The 17,976-nt window shown below is 32.3% G+C and overlaps 1 pseudogene; it reads right to left on the minus strand.

Annotated features, from left to right (window-relative positions):
- Positions 1-481: 481 nt before the first annotated feature.
- LOC139842093 (TMV resistance protein N-like) overlaps positions 482-17,976 on the minus strand; it is a 283,902-nt pseudogene continuing 266,407 nt past the window's right edge.

A 17,976-nucleotide genomic window follows, 5' to 3' on the forward strand; every position in this document is an offset into this window, starting at 1 on the left:
GTTACATGTGACATGAAGAGTTAACAAATTCACACCTTTATGTTAGCATCTGTATTTGTATATTATGCTGTAATATAGTATTAGCCCAGCTCATATGGTCTTGTATAATGGGCTCAGCCCATCTTTGTATCTCTATATATTTGATGCATATGTATTTGTGTGTTATGTTGTAATATAGTGTTAGCCCAGCACATGAAGAAATTTAAGTCCCTTTATGTTTCGAAAATCTCTCAGAAAAATGTTGGGATCAAATTTTCGCGTGTATCTACGTTGAATCCTAACAAACGAAGATGAGTTAGTTATCTTCACCCTTACGAACACACTTGATCCTGAATAACCCGGTCAATGGCCAATATATTTTTCAATTTTTGTTTCAATCCACGATACTATGTCTCCAAGGCTCTTGATGTTGGAATTGATAGATGGAATGAATTTGCAATGATCTTAATTAATAGGTACTATTATTACATGTGATATGGACTCAATTTATAGGCGAAATACAAAGGGAAATGATGTTATTATAACTCATCCCAAAAGGTTTGAATTCTTTAAATGCTCTGATCCCATAAGATTTGATGCCATCTTCTAAATTATCTAGTTTTTCTTCGACATTAACTATTATTTCTTCGACGTCATCTTCTAAATGTATATATATTTTCTTGACACCATCTTTTAAACCTGTATAGTTTATTTCCAGTTTTTCAAGAGTTTCCTCCAACGTAACTGTTTTTAACCGTTTCAACACATCTATCCATTCATCGTTATCCTTACCGTGAAGAAACGAATCCAAAACCCTTATCGTTAGAGGAAGACCTGCAGCATAATGTACAACTTTTTCTGATAGTTTCTCATAACCTTGATTTGGAATGTTTCTCCCAAATGCATACCGACTGAAAAGGGAAATTGCTTCCTTTTTCGATAACAGGTCGACATCAAGAATAATTAACTTCACTCCGGGTACATTAAGAACTTCCTTATCTCTTGTGGTAACGATAATTCTACTTCCCGGCTTAAACCACATGGGGTCACCTGCTAATTCCTCGAGCTGGTTAATGTTGTCACACCCCCAATAGGGCCGGGGATATTTGTGACTAATTATATCAAATCAAGCAATTGTATAACGAGAACGACTCTATATGAGACGTTTTGAAATAAACCTTTATTAATAAAATAGCGGAAGCATTAAGAGTGTTTACATCAAATCCAAACTGAAATAGTAATAGTTTTAAAATGCAAAGTAAATGTAATGAAATGAAGACTCCATGCAGCAGCATTCAATTCATCAAGTAGCAGTCATGGTAATCATCTTATTCGTCACCTGAGACAAAACATGCTTAAAGTGTCAACCAAAAAGGTTGAGTGAAATTCATTGGTTTATATAATATGTATTAGACCACAGGATTTAGTTTAAAGTTGATTGATACCAAACATATCAATCTAAAAGTGTTGCTGAAGTTTGTAATATCGCGACTAAACAAAAGTTACCTCGTGACACTTTGTTATTCAGTGTCGTTGAATCATTATTATGTAACCAAAGACCAACGGTCAAATGGTTAGAGACGTTACTCTCAATAGGCATATTCACAATAATTAAGTTTGCCTTTTATACGCAGCAATTGACGATATTACGGTGAGGATTTGCATGAATCAAAGCATGACAGCATAATAACATTTGAGTACTTGTGTCTAAACGTAAACAGTTATAAAGCAAGCATGTGTCTCACCCCAAAAGTTATAAACAGTTCAATAAACAATAAAAGTGGGGCTATGAAAATCACCTTAAATAGCAATTGAAGTATTCCACGCAAGAGAGGAAAGTAAAGCAAGTAAGTGACCGGGATATCAACCTAGAGATATAACGTTCGGTCAGTAAATGTCTAACTGACATAGAGTATGTTTATTAATATAGTAACTATATTAACAGTGACGGTTTTCAAGAAAAGTTCCTATTTCTCAAAAGTTTCTATTTTTGGAAACTTACTATTTATGGAATTCCACTTATAGTAAGCTTCTAGTTTAAGAAGTTCGGGTTATAATTTTTAACAAAGATGTTGTACAATCTCACCCAAACTTCGTTGCTAACATGCAAGTCACTCGAATGATCTATTGTTACCGAGCGGCCCAGGATCTCTTGACCAGAATCTAAGTCTTGGCATTCGAGATCCACAAGCGTCCCATAATGGTAACAAGGATCACCCTAGGCCACAAGTAGCGGTGATGTTTGTAGTCTTTGTACGTTATCTTTAATTATAACCTCCACGTTATGTGCGTATAGAAATACGACACATTGATATAATTTACTTATACAGTAAATATATATTATATTAAGTTTGAATATATTTAATATTATTAATGTATTATCATTATTAATTTATTTTAAAATTAAGCTTATAACAAAGTATTATAAGTTTAATTATGTAGATAGGTTTAAATATGTAATAATTATGTCTTATATATATATATATATATATATATATATATATATATATATATATATATATATATATATATATATATATATATATATATATATATCTTAAATTTATATAATATTATTTGATTAATATAAATCTTATATTTATTATATATATCAAAATTTATATATATAAATTATCTAAATTCAAATTTATATATAAATAAATCATCTAATAATTCTAATTAATATTTTATTGACTTCAAATTAGTAGATAATATGTACAAAATTATAAAAAAATGTTTTATACATTAAAACTAATCTTTATGCTTTAATTATGATTTTACTTAATCGATTAGTATCTAAAATATAAAAAAATAGATAAATGAATAGAAATTTATATTTTATATTTTTTTTTCAGTACCTAAATATCACAATAAACATATAAAAATTTTATAAAATTATTCCCATTACGTTTTTTATTTAATTTGTATTTATTTTTATTTTTAAATTGTAAATTAGCTTAAATAAGAAAAAATATAATTCCACTAAAAAATTTAGTTTTTATAATTTTTGCTTGTTTATATAAGTTTTATAATCTCAGAAAAATTATATATATATTTTTATCATTGTTTAAACTATTTATTACAAATTTTACCTTATTTTTACATATAAATAATACATAATTCGAATTTAATTTTTATATAATATGTATTGATCCAATAAATTAACTTTAATATTCTATTTTACTAGAAAAATAGTTTCATAATTTATTTAACCTTTTTCCTAATTTATCTTAATTTTTATTTATATGCCGATTATGTATATATATTTAATAAACAGTTTTAATTATTTATAATATAAAAATATGATATACATTCGAAAAAATATTTTTCTCATATCTCATAATACTTATTAATAATTATCATCTACAAATTAATCATTATATATTTATTAAAATAAAAAAATAGCGGCTGGAATAATAAAAATAAAATTAATTTTTAAAAATACAAAATCCACTTATTAATCTGGAAAACTAATTTTTATAGATCATAAACTTCATGTTGATAATTGTCATGAAAAGTTTTGTATTTAATTATGTTATAGATTATTTTAAACAAAATTTGTTTGTGTTACTAGTTTCGACTGAAAAATAAAAATTAAAATTAAAATATAAAAAATTGGAAATAAATAAGAAAAATGGAGAGAAAATTTACCTCAAAATATCTTCAAGTTTTAGAGAAGAAAATGTTCAAATGGGTGCAAAAAAATTTGTAACTAGAGCCTTGTATTTATAGTTGGAAAAAGATGGATAAAGAATAAAAAGAATTCCTAATTAATTTGCAAATGGGGTTTAAAAAAATAAAAAGTATATATGTCTAGTCATTTTGGCAGGTTACAAATTAAAATAAGGAAAAGTATTTTTATCTTTTTATTTGTTTATTAAAAGTAGATCTAGAAATTAGAATAAAAAAAAGTTGTTTGTATCTTTGTATTTATTTATTAAGAGTAGATATATATATATATATATATATATATATATATATATATATATATATATATATATATATATATATATATATATATATATATATATATATTATTTTCAAATACTTGGTTTATGTTTTTCTAAAAACTTTTATCAACTATTTTTTTAGTTAATTATTAAATACGAATTTAATATAAAAATATTAATATATTCGTTATTTATATATATATTATTAATAAATATGATTTTTAATTTAATTATAATATTACTTTATAGTTTTATAAATATTATTACACTTTTATATAGTTGCATTTATTATATAATTAATTATATATCACATTTACTATGTAGTAAAAGTATTACATTTTATATACCTTATAAAATTATGTTACAATATATAAGTTAATATAATATAACTTATATTTACGATAATCATATTATTTATTTAAGCGTGTAATTATTCGGTCTATGTTAATTAAATTGTATATATATCAACCCTTAAACAACAAGTACGTATAATCAGGTAGTAAATCTTAGGGTCAAATTAGTAAATTTAGAAATCGAAAAGTGAGGGTTGTTATAGTACCTCCCCGTTAATAAAAACTTCGTCCCGAAGTTTTAGGTAAACTTCTCGGATGCGTCAGCGGTTGAGAAGAGATGGGGATATTTTAGTTTCATCTGATCTTCACGTTCCCAGGTATACTCGGGGCCACGTCGTGAATTCCAACGGATAAAATAGGTATGGTGCTTTGTTTCAAGCATTTATCAGATCGGTCCATGACCTCTACGGGTTCCTCTATAAAGTGCATTTTATCATCAATACGAATGTCATCCAAAGGGATAATGAGAGTGTCATCAGCGAGACACTTTTTAAGATTTGAGACATGAAATACGTCGTGTATACTGCTAAGTTCAGCAGGTAGTTCTAATCGATAAGCCACGGGTTCGATTCTTTCAGTAATCTTGAAGGGTCCAACAAAACGCGAACTTAGTTTGCTTCGTTTACCAAAACGAACGACGCCTTTCAAAGGGGATACTTTCAACATTACTTTGTCACCAACTTGGAATTCCAATTCTTTCCGACCTTTATTAGCATAGCTCATCTGTAGGCTGCGGGCAGTTTCTATTCGTTTTTTTAATCTGAACTATCTTTTCGGTTGTCTCGTGTATGATTTCAGGATCAGTTAACTGTCTGTCCTCTAATTCATCCCAGCACAGTGGGGATCTACATTTTCGCCCGTATAAGGCCTCAAAAGGTGCAGCCTTAATACTTGAGTGGTAACTATTATTGTAAGAGAATTCAACCAAAGGCAAATGTCTATCCCAGCCTTTGCCGAAGTCGATAACACAAGCGCGAAGCATGTAGTGACCCGAACTTTTCCATGTTTATATATATATATATTAAATGAAATTGTTATTTACATGATTAAGTGTTTCCAACATATTAAGAAATGAAACTTGTTAAGACTTGATTAATTGAAATAGGTTTCATATAGACAATTGACCACCCAAGTTGACCGGTGATTCACGAACGTTAAAACTTGTAAAAACTATATGATGACATATATATGGTTATGTATATAGTTAACATGATATTATGATAAGTAAATATATCATTAAGTATATTAATAATGAACTACATATGTAAAAACAAGACTACTAACTTAATGATTTTGAAACGAGACATATATGTAACGATTATCGTTGTAACGACATTTAATGTATATATATCATATTAAGAGATATTCGTACATCATAATATCATGATAATATAATAATTTAAAATCTCATTTGATATTATAAACATTGGGTTAACAACATTTAACAAGATCGTTAACCTAAAGGTTTCAAAACAACACTTACATGTAACGACTAACGATGACTTAACGACTCAGTTAAAATGTATATACATGTAGTGTTTTAATATGTATTCATACACTTTTGAAAGACTTCAAGACACTTATCAAAATACTTCTACTTAACAAAAATGCTTACAATTACATCCTCGTTCAGTTTCATCAACAATTCTACTCGTATGCACCAGTATTCGTACTCGTACAATACACAGCTTTTAGACATATGTACTATTGGTATATACACTCCAATGATCAGCTCTTAGCAGCCCATGTGAGTCACCTAAAACATGTGGGAACCATCATTTGGAAACTAGCATGAAATATCTCATAAAATTACAAAAATATGAGTAATCATTCATGACTTATTTACATGAAAACAAAATTACATATTCTTTATATCTAATCCATACACCAACGACCAAAAACACCTACAAACACTTTCATTCTTCAATTTTCTTCATCTAATTGATATCTCTCAAGTTCTATCTTCAAGTTCTAAGTGTTCTTCATAAATTCTACAAGTTCTAGTTTCATAAAATCAAGAATACTTCCAAGTTTGCTAGCTTACTTCCAATCTTGTAGAGTGATCATCCAACCTCAAGAAATCTTTCTTATTTACAGTAAGATATCTTTCTAATACAAGGTAATACTCATATTCAAACTTTGATTCAATTTCTATAACTATAACAATCTTATTTCGAGTGAAAATCTTACTTGAACTGTTTTCGTGTCATGATTCTGCTTCAAGAACTTTCAAGCCATCCAAGGATCCTTTGAAGCTAGATCCATTTTTCTCATTTCCAGTAGCTTTATCCAGAAAACTTGATATGGTAATGATGTTCATAACATCATTCGATTCATACATATAAAGTTATCTTATTCGAAGGTTTAAACTTGTAATCACTAGAACATAGTTTAGTTAATTCTAAACTTGTTCGCAAACAAAAGTTAATCCTTCTAAATTGACTTTTAAAATCAACTAAACACATGTTCTATATCTATATGATATGCTAACTTAATGATTTAAAACCTGAAAACACGAAAAACACCGTAAAACCGGATTTACGCCGTCGTAGTAACACCGCGGGCTGTTTTGGGTTAGTTAATTAAAAACTATGATAAACTTTGACTTAAAAGTTATTCTTTTGGGAAAATGATTTTTCTTATGAACATGAAACTATATCCAAAAATCATGGTTAAACTCAAAGTGGAAGTATGTTTTCTAAAATGGTCATCTAGACGTCGTTCTTTCGACTGAAATGACTACCTTTACAAAAACGACTTGTAACTTATATTTCCGACTATAAACCTATACTTTTTCTGTTTAGATTCAAAAAATAGAGTTCAATATGAAACCATAGCAATTTTATTCACTCAAAACGGATTTAAAATGAAGAAGTTATGGGTAAAACAAGATTGGATAATTTTTCTTGTTGTAGCAACGTGAAAATTGGTAACAAATCTATATTAATCATATCCTAGCTAACTTATATTGTATTATACATGTATTCTAATATATTATGTAATCTTGGGATACCATAGACACGTATGCAAATGTTTTGACATATCGTATCGACCCATGTGTATATATTATTTGGAACAACCATAGACACTCTATATGCAGTAATGTGGGAGTTAGCTATACAGGGTTGAGGTTGATTCCAAAAATATATATACTTTGAGTTGTGATCTAGCCTGAGACGTGTATACACTGGGTCGTGGATTGATTCAAGATAATATATATCAATTTTTTTCTGTACATCTAACGTTGGACAACTAGTTGTAGGTTACTAACGAGGACAGCTGACTTAATAAACTTAAAACATCAAAATGTATTAAAAGTGTTGTAAATATATTTTGAATATACTTTGATATATATGTACATATTTGTTATAGGTTCGTGAATCGACCAGTGGCCAAGTCTTACTTCCCGACGAAGTAAAAATCTGTGAAAGTGAGTTATAGTCCCACTTTTAAAATCTAATATTTTTGGGATGAGAATACATGCAGGTTTTATAAATGATTTACAAAATAGACACAAGTACGTGAAACTACATTCTATGGTTGAATTATCAAAATCGAATATGCCCCTTTTTATTAAGTCTGGTAATCTAAGAATTAGGGAACAGACACTCTAATTGACGCGAATCCTAAAGATAGATCTATTGGGCCTAACAAACCGCATCCAAAGTATCGAATGCTTTAGTACTTCGAAATTTATATCATATCCGAAGGGTGTCCCGGAATGATGGGGATATTCTTATATATGCAGCTTGTTAATGTCGGTTACCAGGTGTTCACCATATGAATGATTTTTATCTCTATGTATGGGATGTATATTGAAATATGAAATCTTGTGGTCTATTGTTACGATTTGATATATATAGGTTAAACCTATAACTCACCAACATTTTTTTTGACGTTTAAAGCATGTTTATTCTCAGGTGAATATTAAGAGCTTCTGCTGTTGCATACTAAAATAAGGATAAGATTTGGAGTCCATGTTTGTATGATATTATGTAAAAACTGCATTCATGAAATATATGTCGATGTAATATATTTCTATTGTAAACCATTAAGTAATGGTCATGTGTAAACAGTATATTTTAGATTATCATTATTTGATAATCTACGTAATACTTTTGAAACCTTTATTGATAAAATAAAGGTTATGGTTGTTTTAAAAATGAATGCAGTCTTTGAAAAACGTCTCATATAGAGGTCAAAACCTCGCAACGAAATCAATTAATATGGAACGTTTATAATCAATATGAACGGGACATTTCAGTTGGTATCAGAGCGTTGGTCTTAGAGAACCAGAATTTTGCATTAGTGTGTCTTATCGAGTTTGTTAGGATGCATTAGTGAGTCTGGACTTCGACCGTGTTTACTTGAAAAATGATTGCTTAACAAATTTTGTTGGAAACTATATATTTTTAACATGTGAATATTATGTGATATATTAATCTCTTAACGCGTTTGATATTATGTGATAGATGTCTACCTCTAGAACAAGTCTCATTGACTCACCTAATAATAATGAAGAGTCAAATGTAAATTGGAATGATTCGTGGACTGATTCACAAGTTCCTGAAGAGGAACCGGAAGAAGAGTCGGAACCGGAAGAAGAATCGGAACCGGAAGAAGATTCGGAACCGGAAGAAGAAATAGAACCAGTGGAGGAAATAATAAAACGGTTAAGTAGAAGAAAATCCTCAACCAACCGACCAAAGTTAATTATGGTCAATGGTGTTTCCGCCAAGGAAACAAAGTATTGAGAGGATTACCAATTCTCCGATGAATCGGATCTCGACAAGGATTCCGATGATGTTATAGAAATTACCCCAACACAATTTAATAAGGCAAAAGAGAACAATAAGGGAAAGGGCATAAAAATAGAGAAATTTGATTCCAAACCCGATGAACTTTATATGTATCATCAACACCCGTATTTCTTAAGTTGTGACAATAACCCGGGAACCTCTAAACCACCAGGTTTTTCTAAACCAATGTGGAAAATGATGGCTCGTATTAGGGGAACATCATATATCCCTAGAAACTTGGCAAAACGAACCAAAACCGAAGAAGAAGAAACGAGCGAGTCGGAATAAGATAGTTGTATTCGTGTGGTGTAATATATGTAATATAGTGTGCTTATGCTTTATGATATATGTAAAAATTGCTTGTATTAATAAGTATTTGTTTTTATGAATCTAACTCTTGTCTATTTTACAGTATAAAAACACAAAATGGATAGACAACCCAATATTTTAAGAGACCTACCCGGAGACATGATTGATGAAATCTTGTCTAGAGTCGGTCAGAATTCTTCGGCACAACTATTTAAGGCGAGATCAGTTTGTAAGACATTCGAAGAACGTTCCAAGAATGCCTTGATTTATAAAAGGCTTTCGTTCGAAAGATGGGGGATATCACATTGGGAAATCCATAAGTTACGATGTGTTTACTTTAATGCATATATTGCGGGGAACCCAAATGCTATTTTACGCAACGGGTTAAGAAATTATTTTGACTCAATATATCCGAATATAGGACTTCGTGATTTAGAAAAAGCGGCTAACATGCAACATAAATAAGCATGTTATGCTTACGAGTTAGTAATGTTCGCTTCTCACCAAAGTGAGAACAAGAACATCGGGCTACAACTATTAAACAAAACGTTCCCACAAGTAACGGAGTCGGTAATTGGGGTAAGAAATGAGGTTTTTAGGTTATTACGAGACTGTTGGTCATTACGTAACCTTCATCCTTTTGACGACGTTACACCACATTGTCTTACTATCGGTCACAACGGTTATGTTCCACAAAACCAAGGATGGGAAGTGGTATTAGTAAAACCAGAATGCATGACTTGTTTCTGGACGTATGAATTACGTGTCTTTATTGCCTTTGCTGAACGCCTTATTTATTAACTAGAATTATCTTCGCAACTACTTTGTATCAAAGTTTTATGTGCTATATTTCATGCTATATGTAAAAAAAAGCGGTATTATAATTTTGCAAGTTATTGTATAAAGGTTTGAATATGATATTTTTTTTTTGTGATTAGTTTTTCATATAGAATTGTAGTTGTTGAAATGGTATGTTAGCTACTAAGTATGAACTTAACGGGTAGGTACTACCCGAATTAAAGAGTATAAAACGCTAATATGAAAAAAGAGCTTTTATAAATAAGTTCATATTACGCTACGAAATACTATTGACTACTCTTGATATTCTATATGATTAACTCGTTTCATTTGACTATTTTGAAGGAAATGGCACCGACTACTTGACACACCTTAAATATGAGCGAAGAGGAATTTTGTGCCTTTCTTGCTTCAAACATAGCCGCAGTACAGGCTGCGCTACATACCAACAATAACTTTGGATCTAGCAGTACAGGAAATCGTGTAGGATGCACCTACAAAGAATTCACTGCCTGCAAACCTTTGGAATTTGATGGAACCGAAGGACCGATAGGATTGAAACGGTGGACCGAGAAGGTCGAATCGGTGTTTGCCATAAGTAAGTGTACTGAAGAGGACAAAGTGAAGTACGCTACGCATACCTTCACAGGTTCTGCGTTAACATGGTGTAATATCTATCTAGAGCAAGTGGGACAAGATGATGCTTACGCACTACCGTGGTCAGCATTCAAGCACTTGATGAACGAGAAGTACCGTCCCAGAACCGAGGTCAATAAGCTCAAGACAGAACTTAGAGGGTTACGAACCCAATGATTTGATTTTACCACGTACGAAAGATGATTCACAGAATTATGCCTATTGTGTCCGGGAGCGTTCGAAGATGAGGAAGAGAAGATCGACGCGTTTGTGAAAGGATTACCGGAAAGAATCCAAGAAGATATAAGTTCACACAATCCCGCCTCCATACAACAGGCATGTAGAATGGCTCACAAACTAGTGAACCAGATTGAAGAAAGAATTAAAGAACAGACTGCTGAAGAGGCCAATGTGAAGCAAGTCAAAAGAAAGTGGGAGGAAAACGGTGATAAGAATCATCAATACAACAACAGTAATTACAACAATAATCGTAACAACTATCGCAACAATCGCAACATCAATCGCAACTACAACAAACGGCCCAACAACAACAACAACAACAACAACAACAACAACAACAACAACAATTACAACAATCATCCCAACAACAATAATAACCGCAACAACAACAACAATCAGAAGCAGCTATGCCAAAGGTGTGAAAAGTATCACTCGGGGTTCTGCACCAAATTTTGCAACAAGTGTAAAAGAAATGGTCATTGCGCGGCAAAGTGTGAGGTCTACGGACCAGGGGTTAACAGAACGAAAGGAACAAATGGTGTCGGAACGAGTAATGGCGGAGCAAGTAGTGTCGGAGCAAGTTATGCCAATGTAGTTTGTTATAAATGTGGAAAACCGGGCCACATTATTAGAAATTGCCCGAACCAGGAGAACACGAATGGACAAGGCCGCAGAAGAGTTTTCAATATTAATGCGGCAGAGGCACAGGAAGACCCGGAGCTTGTTACAGGTACGTTTCTTATTGACAATAAATCTTCTTACGTTTTATTTGATTTGGGTGCGGATAGAAGCTATATGAGTAGAGATTTTTGTGCTAAATTAAGTTGTCCATTGACACCTTTGGATAGTAAATTTTTACTCAAATTAGCAAATGGTAAATTAATTTCAGCAGATAATATATGTCGGAATCGAGAAATTAAACTGGTTAGCGAAACATTTAAGATTGACTTGATACCAGTAGAGTTAGGGAGTTTTGATGTCATAATCGGTATGGACTGGTTGAAAGAAGTGAAAGCAGAGATTGTTTGTTAAAAAATGAAATTCGCATTATACGAGAAAAAGGAAAACCCTTAATGGTGTACGGAGAAAAGGGCAACACGAAGCTACATCTTATTAGTAATTTGAAGGCACAAAAACTAATAAGAAAAGGTTGCTATGCTGTTCTAGCACACGTCGAGAAAGTACAAACTGAAGAAAAGAGCATCAATGATGTTCCCGTCGCAAAAGAATTTCCCGATGTATTTCCGAAAGAATTATCGGGATTACCCCCACATCGATCCGTTGAATTTCAAATAGATCTTGTACCAGGAGCTGCACCAATAGCTCGTGCTCCTTACAGACTCGCACCCAGCGAGATGAAAGAACTGCAAAGCCAATTACAAGAACTTTTAGAGCATGGTTTCATTCGACCAAGCACATCACCGTGGGGAGCTCCTGTTTTATTTGTCAAGAAGAAAGATGGTACATTCAGGTTGTGTATCGACTACCGAGAGTTGAACAAACTTACCATCAAGAACCGCTACCCACTACCGAGAATCGACGACTTATTTGATCAACTACAAGGTTCGTCTGTTTATTCAAAGATTGACTTACGTTCCGGGTATCATTAAATGCGGGTGAAAGAAGATGATATTCCAAATACTGCTTTCAGAACACGTTACGGTCATTACGAGTTTATGGTTATGCCATTTGGTTTAACTAATGCACCAGCTGTGTTCATGGACCTTATGAACCGAGTGTGTGGACCATACCTTGACAAGTTTGTCATTGTTTTCATTGATGACATACTTATTTACTCAAAGAATGACCAAGAACATGGTGAACATTTGAGAAAGGTGTTAGAAGTATTGAGGAAGGAAGAATTGTACGCTAAGTTTTCAAAGTGTGCATTTTGGTTGGAAGAAGTTCAATTCCTCGGTCACATAGTGAACAAAGAAGGTATTAAGGTGGATCCGGCAAAGATAGAAACTGTTGAAAAGTGGGAAACCCCGAAAACTCCGAAACACATATGCCAGTTTTTAGGACTAGCTGGTTACTACAGAAGGTTCATCCAAGACTTTTCCAGAATAGCAAAACCCTTGACTGCATTAACGCATAAAGGGAAGAAATTTGAATGGAAGGATGAACAAGAAAAAGCGTTTCAGTTATTGAAGAAAAAGCTAACTACGGTACCTATATTGTCATTGCCTGAAGGGAATGATGATTTTGTGATTTATTGTGACGCATCAAAGCAAGGTCTCGGTTGTGTATTAATGCAACGAACGAAGGTGATTGCTTATGCATCTAGACAACTGAAGATTCACGAACAAAATTATACGACGCATGATTTGGAATTAGGCGCGGTTGTTTTTGCATTAAAGACTTGGAGGCACTACTTATATGGGGTCAAAAGTATTATATATACCGACCACAAAAGTCTTCAACACATATTTAATCAGAAACAACTGAATATGAGGCAGCGTAGGTGGATTGAATTATTGAATAATTACGACTTTGAGATTCGTTACCACCCGGAAAAGGCAAATGTGGTAGCCGACGCCTTGAGCAGGAAGGACAGAGAACCCATTCGAGTAAAATCTATGAATATAATGATTCACAATAACCTTACTACTCAAATAAATGAGGCCCAACAAGGAGTTTTAAAAGAGGGAAATTTAAAGGATGAAATACCCAAAGGATCGAAGAAGCATCTTAATATTCAGGAAAACGGAACCCGGTATAGGGCTGAAAGGATTTGGGTACCAAAATTTGGAGATATGAGAGAAATGGTACTTAGAGAAGCTCATAAAACCAGATACTCAATACACCCTGGAACGGGGAAGATGTACAAGGATCTCAAGAAACATTTTTGGTGGCCGGGTATGAAAGCCGATGTTGCTAAATACGTAGGAGAATGTTTGACGTGTTCTAAGGTCAAAGCTGAGCATCAAAAACCATCAGGTCTACTTCAACAACCCGAAATCCTGGAATAGAAATGGGAAAACATTACCATGGATTTCATCACTAAATTGCCAAGGACTGCAAGTGGTTTGATACTATTTGGGTAATAGTTGATCGTCTCACCAAATCAGCACACTTCCTGCCAATAAGAGAAGATGACAAGATGGAGAAGTTAGCACGACTGTATTTGAAGGAAGTCGTCTTCAGACATGGAATACCAATCTCTATTATCTCTGATAGGGATGGCAGATTTATTTCAAGATTCTGGCAGACATTACAGCAAGCATTAGGAACTCGTTTAGACATGAGTACTGCCTATCATCCACAAACTAATGGGCAGAGCGAAAGGACGATACAAACGCTTGAAGACATGCTACGAGCATGTGTTATTGATTTCGGAAACAGTTGGGATCGACATCTATCGTTAGCAGAATTTTCCTACAACAACAGCTACTATTCAAGCATTGAGATGGCGCCGTTTGAAGCACTTTATGGTAGAAAGTGCAGGTATCCAATTTGTTGGAGTGAAGTGGGGGATAGACAGATTACGGGTCCGGAGATAATACAAGAAACTACCGAGAAGATCATCCAAATTCAACAACGGTTGAAAACCGCCCAAAGTCGACAAAAGAGCTACGCTGACATTAAAAGAAAAGATATAGAATTTGAAATTGGAGAGATGGTCATGCTTAAAGTTGCACCTTGGAAAGGTGTTGTTCGATTTGGTAAACGAGGGAAATTAAATCCAAGGTATATCAGACCATTCAAGATTATTGATCGTGTCGGACCAGTAGCTTACCGACTTGAGTTACCTCAACAACTCGTGGCTGTACATAACACTTTCCATGTCTCGAATTTGAAGAAATGTTTTGCTAAAGAAGATCTCACTATTCCGTTAGATGAAATCCAAATCAACGAAAAACTTCAATTCATCGAAGAACCCGTCGAAATAATGGATCGTGAGGTTAAAAGACTTAAGTAAAACAAGATACCAATTGTTAAGGTTCGATGGAATGCTCGTAGAGGACCCGAGTTCACCTGGGAACGAGAAGATCAGATGAAGAAGAAATACCCGCATTTATTTCCAGAAGATACGTCAACACCTCCAACTGCTTAAAATTTCGGGACGAAATTTATTTAACTGGTAGGTACTGTAGTGACCCGAACTTTTCCATGTTTATATATATATTAAATGAAATTGTTATTTACATGATTAAGTGTTTCCAACATATTAAGCAATTAAACTTGTTAAGACTTGATTAATTGAAATAGGTTTCATATAGACAATTGACCACCTAAGTTGACCGGTGATTCACGAACGTTAAAACTTGTAAAAACTATATGATGACATATATATGGTTATATATATATAGTTAACATGATATTATGATAAGTAAATATATCATTAAGTATATTAATAATGAACTACATATGTAAAAACAAGACTATTAACTTAATGATTTTGAAACGAGACATATATGTAACGATTATCGTTGTAACGACATTTAATGTATATATATCATATTAAGAGATATTAGTACATCATAATATCATGATAATATAATAATTTAAAATCTCATTTGATATTATAAACATTGGGTTAACAACATTTAACAAGATCGTTAACCTAAAGGTTTCAAAAATAACACTTACATGTAACGACTAACGATGACTTAACGACTCAGTTAAAATGTATATACATGTAGTGTTTTAATATGTATTCATACACTTTTTAAAGACTTCAAGACACTTATCAAAATACTTCTACTTAACAAAAATGCTTACAATTACATCCTCGTTCAGTTTCATCAACAATTCTACTCGTATGCACCAGTATTCGTACTCGTACAATACACAGCTTTTAGATGTATGTACTATTGGTATATACACTCCAATGATCAGCTCTTAGCAGTCCATGTGAGTCACCTAACACATTTGGGAACCATCATTTGGCAACTAGCATGAAATATCTCATAAAATTACAAAAATATGAGTAATCATTCATGACTTATTTACATGAAAACAAAATTACATATCCTTTATATCTAATCCATACACCAACGACTAAAAACACCTACAAACACTTTCATTCTTCAACTTTCTTCATCTAATTGATCTCTCTCAAGTTCTATCTTCAAGTTATAAGTGTTCTTCATAAATTCTACAAATTCTAGTTTCATAAAATCAAGAATACTTCCAAGTTTGCTAGCTTACTTCCAATCTTGTAGAGTGATCATCCAACCTCAAGAAATCTTTCTTATTTACAGTAAGATATCTTTCTAATACAAGGTAATACTCATATTCAAACTTTGATTCAATTTCTATAACTATAACAATCTTATTTCGAGTGAAAATCTTACTTGAACTGTTTTCGTGTCATGATTCTGCTTCAAGAACTTTCAAGCCATCCAAGGATCCTTTGAAGCTAGATCCATTTTTCTCATTTCCAGTAGCTTTATCCAGAAAAATTGAGGTAGTAATGATGTTCATAACATCATTCGATTCATACATATAATGCTATCTTATTCGAAGATTTAAACTTGTAATCACTAGAACATAGTTTAGTTAATTCTAAACTTGTTCGCAAACAAAAGTTAATCCTTCTAACTTGACTTTTAAAATCAACTAAACACATGTTCTATATCTATATGATATGCTAACTTAATGATTTAAAACCTGGAAACACGAAAAACACCGTAAAATCGGATTTACGCCGTCGGAGTAACACCGCGGGCTATTTTGGGTTAGTTAATTAAAAACTATGATAAACTTTGATTTAAAAGTTGTTCTTCTGGGAAAATGATTTTTATTATGAACATGAAACTATATCCAAAAATCATGGTTAAACTCAAAGTGGAAGTATGTTTTCTAAAATGGTCATCTAGACGTCGTTCTTTCGACTGAAATGACTACCTTTACAAAAACGACTTGTAACTTATATTTCAGACTATAAACCTATACTTTTTCTGTTTAGATTCATAAAATATAGTTCAATATGAAACCATAGCAATTTGATTCACTCAAAACGGATTTAAAATGAAGAAGTTATGGGTAAAACAAGATTGGATAATTTTTCTTGTTGTAGTAACGTGAAAATTGGTAACAAATCTATATTAATCATATCCTAGCTAACTTATATTGTATTATACATGTATTCTAATATATTATGTGATCTTGGGATACCATATACACGTATGCAAATGTTTTGACATATCATATCGACCCATGTGTATATATTATTTGGAACAACCATATACACTCTATATGCAGTAATGTGGGAGTTAGCTTTACAGGGTTGAGGTTGATTCCAAAAATCTATATACTTTGAGTTGTGATCTAGCCTGAGACGTGTATACACTGGGTCATGGATTGATTCAAGATAATATATATCAATTTTTTTCTGTACATCTAACGTTGGACAACTAGGTGTAGGTTACTAACGAGGACAGCTGACTTAATAAACTTAAAACATCAAAATGTATTAAAAGTGTTGTAAATATATTTTGAATATACTTTGATATATATGTACATATTTGTTATAGGTTCGTGAATCGACCAGTGGCCAAGTCTTACTTCCCGACGAAGTAAAAATCTGTGAAAGTGAGTTATAGTCCCACTTTTAAAATCTAATATTTTTGGGATGAGAATACATGCAGGTTTTATAAATGATTTACAAAATAGACACAAGTACGTGAAACTACATTCTATGGTTGAATTATCGAAATCGAATATGCCCCCTTTTTTTAAGTCTGGCAATCTAAGAATTAGGGAACAGACACCCTAATTGACGCGAATCCTAAAGATAGATCTATTGGGCCTAACAAACCCCATCCAAAGTACCGGATGCTTTAGTACTTCGAAATTTATATCATATCCGAAGGGTGTCCCGGAATGATGGGGATATTCTTATATATGCAGCTTGTTAATGTTAGTTACCAGGTGTTCACCATATGAATGATTTTTATCTCTATG

Source organism: Rutidosis leptorrhynchoides, chromosome 4, assembly GCF_046630445.1.
Source record: "Rutidosis leptorrhynchoides isolate AG116_Rl617_1_P2 chromosome 4, CSIRO_AGI_Rlap_v1, whole genome shotgun sequence".
In the NCBI taxonomy this organism is placed as follows: Eukaryota; Viridiplantae; Streptophyta; class Magnoliopsida; order Asterales; family Asteraceae; genus Rutidosis; species Rutidosis leptorrhynchoides.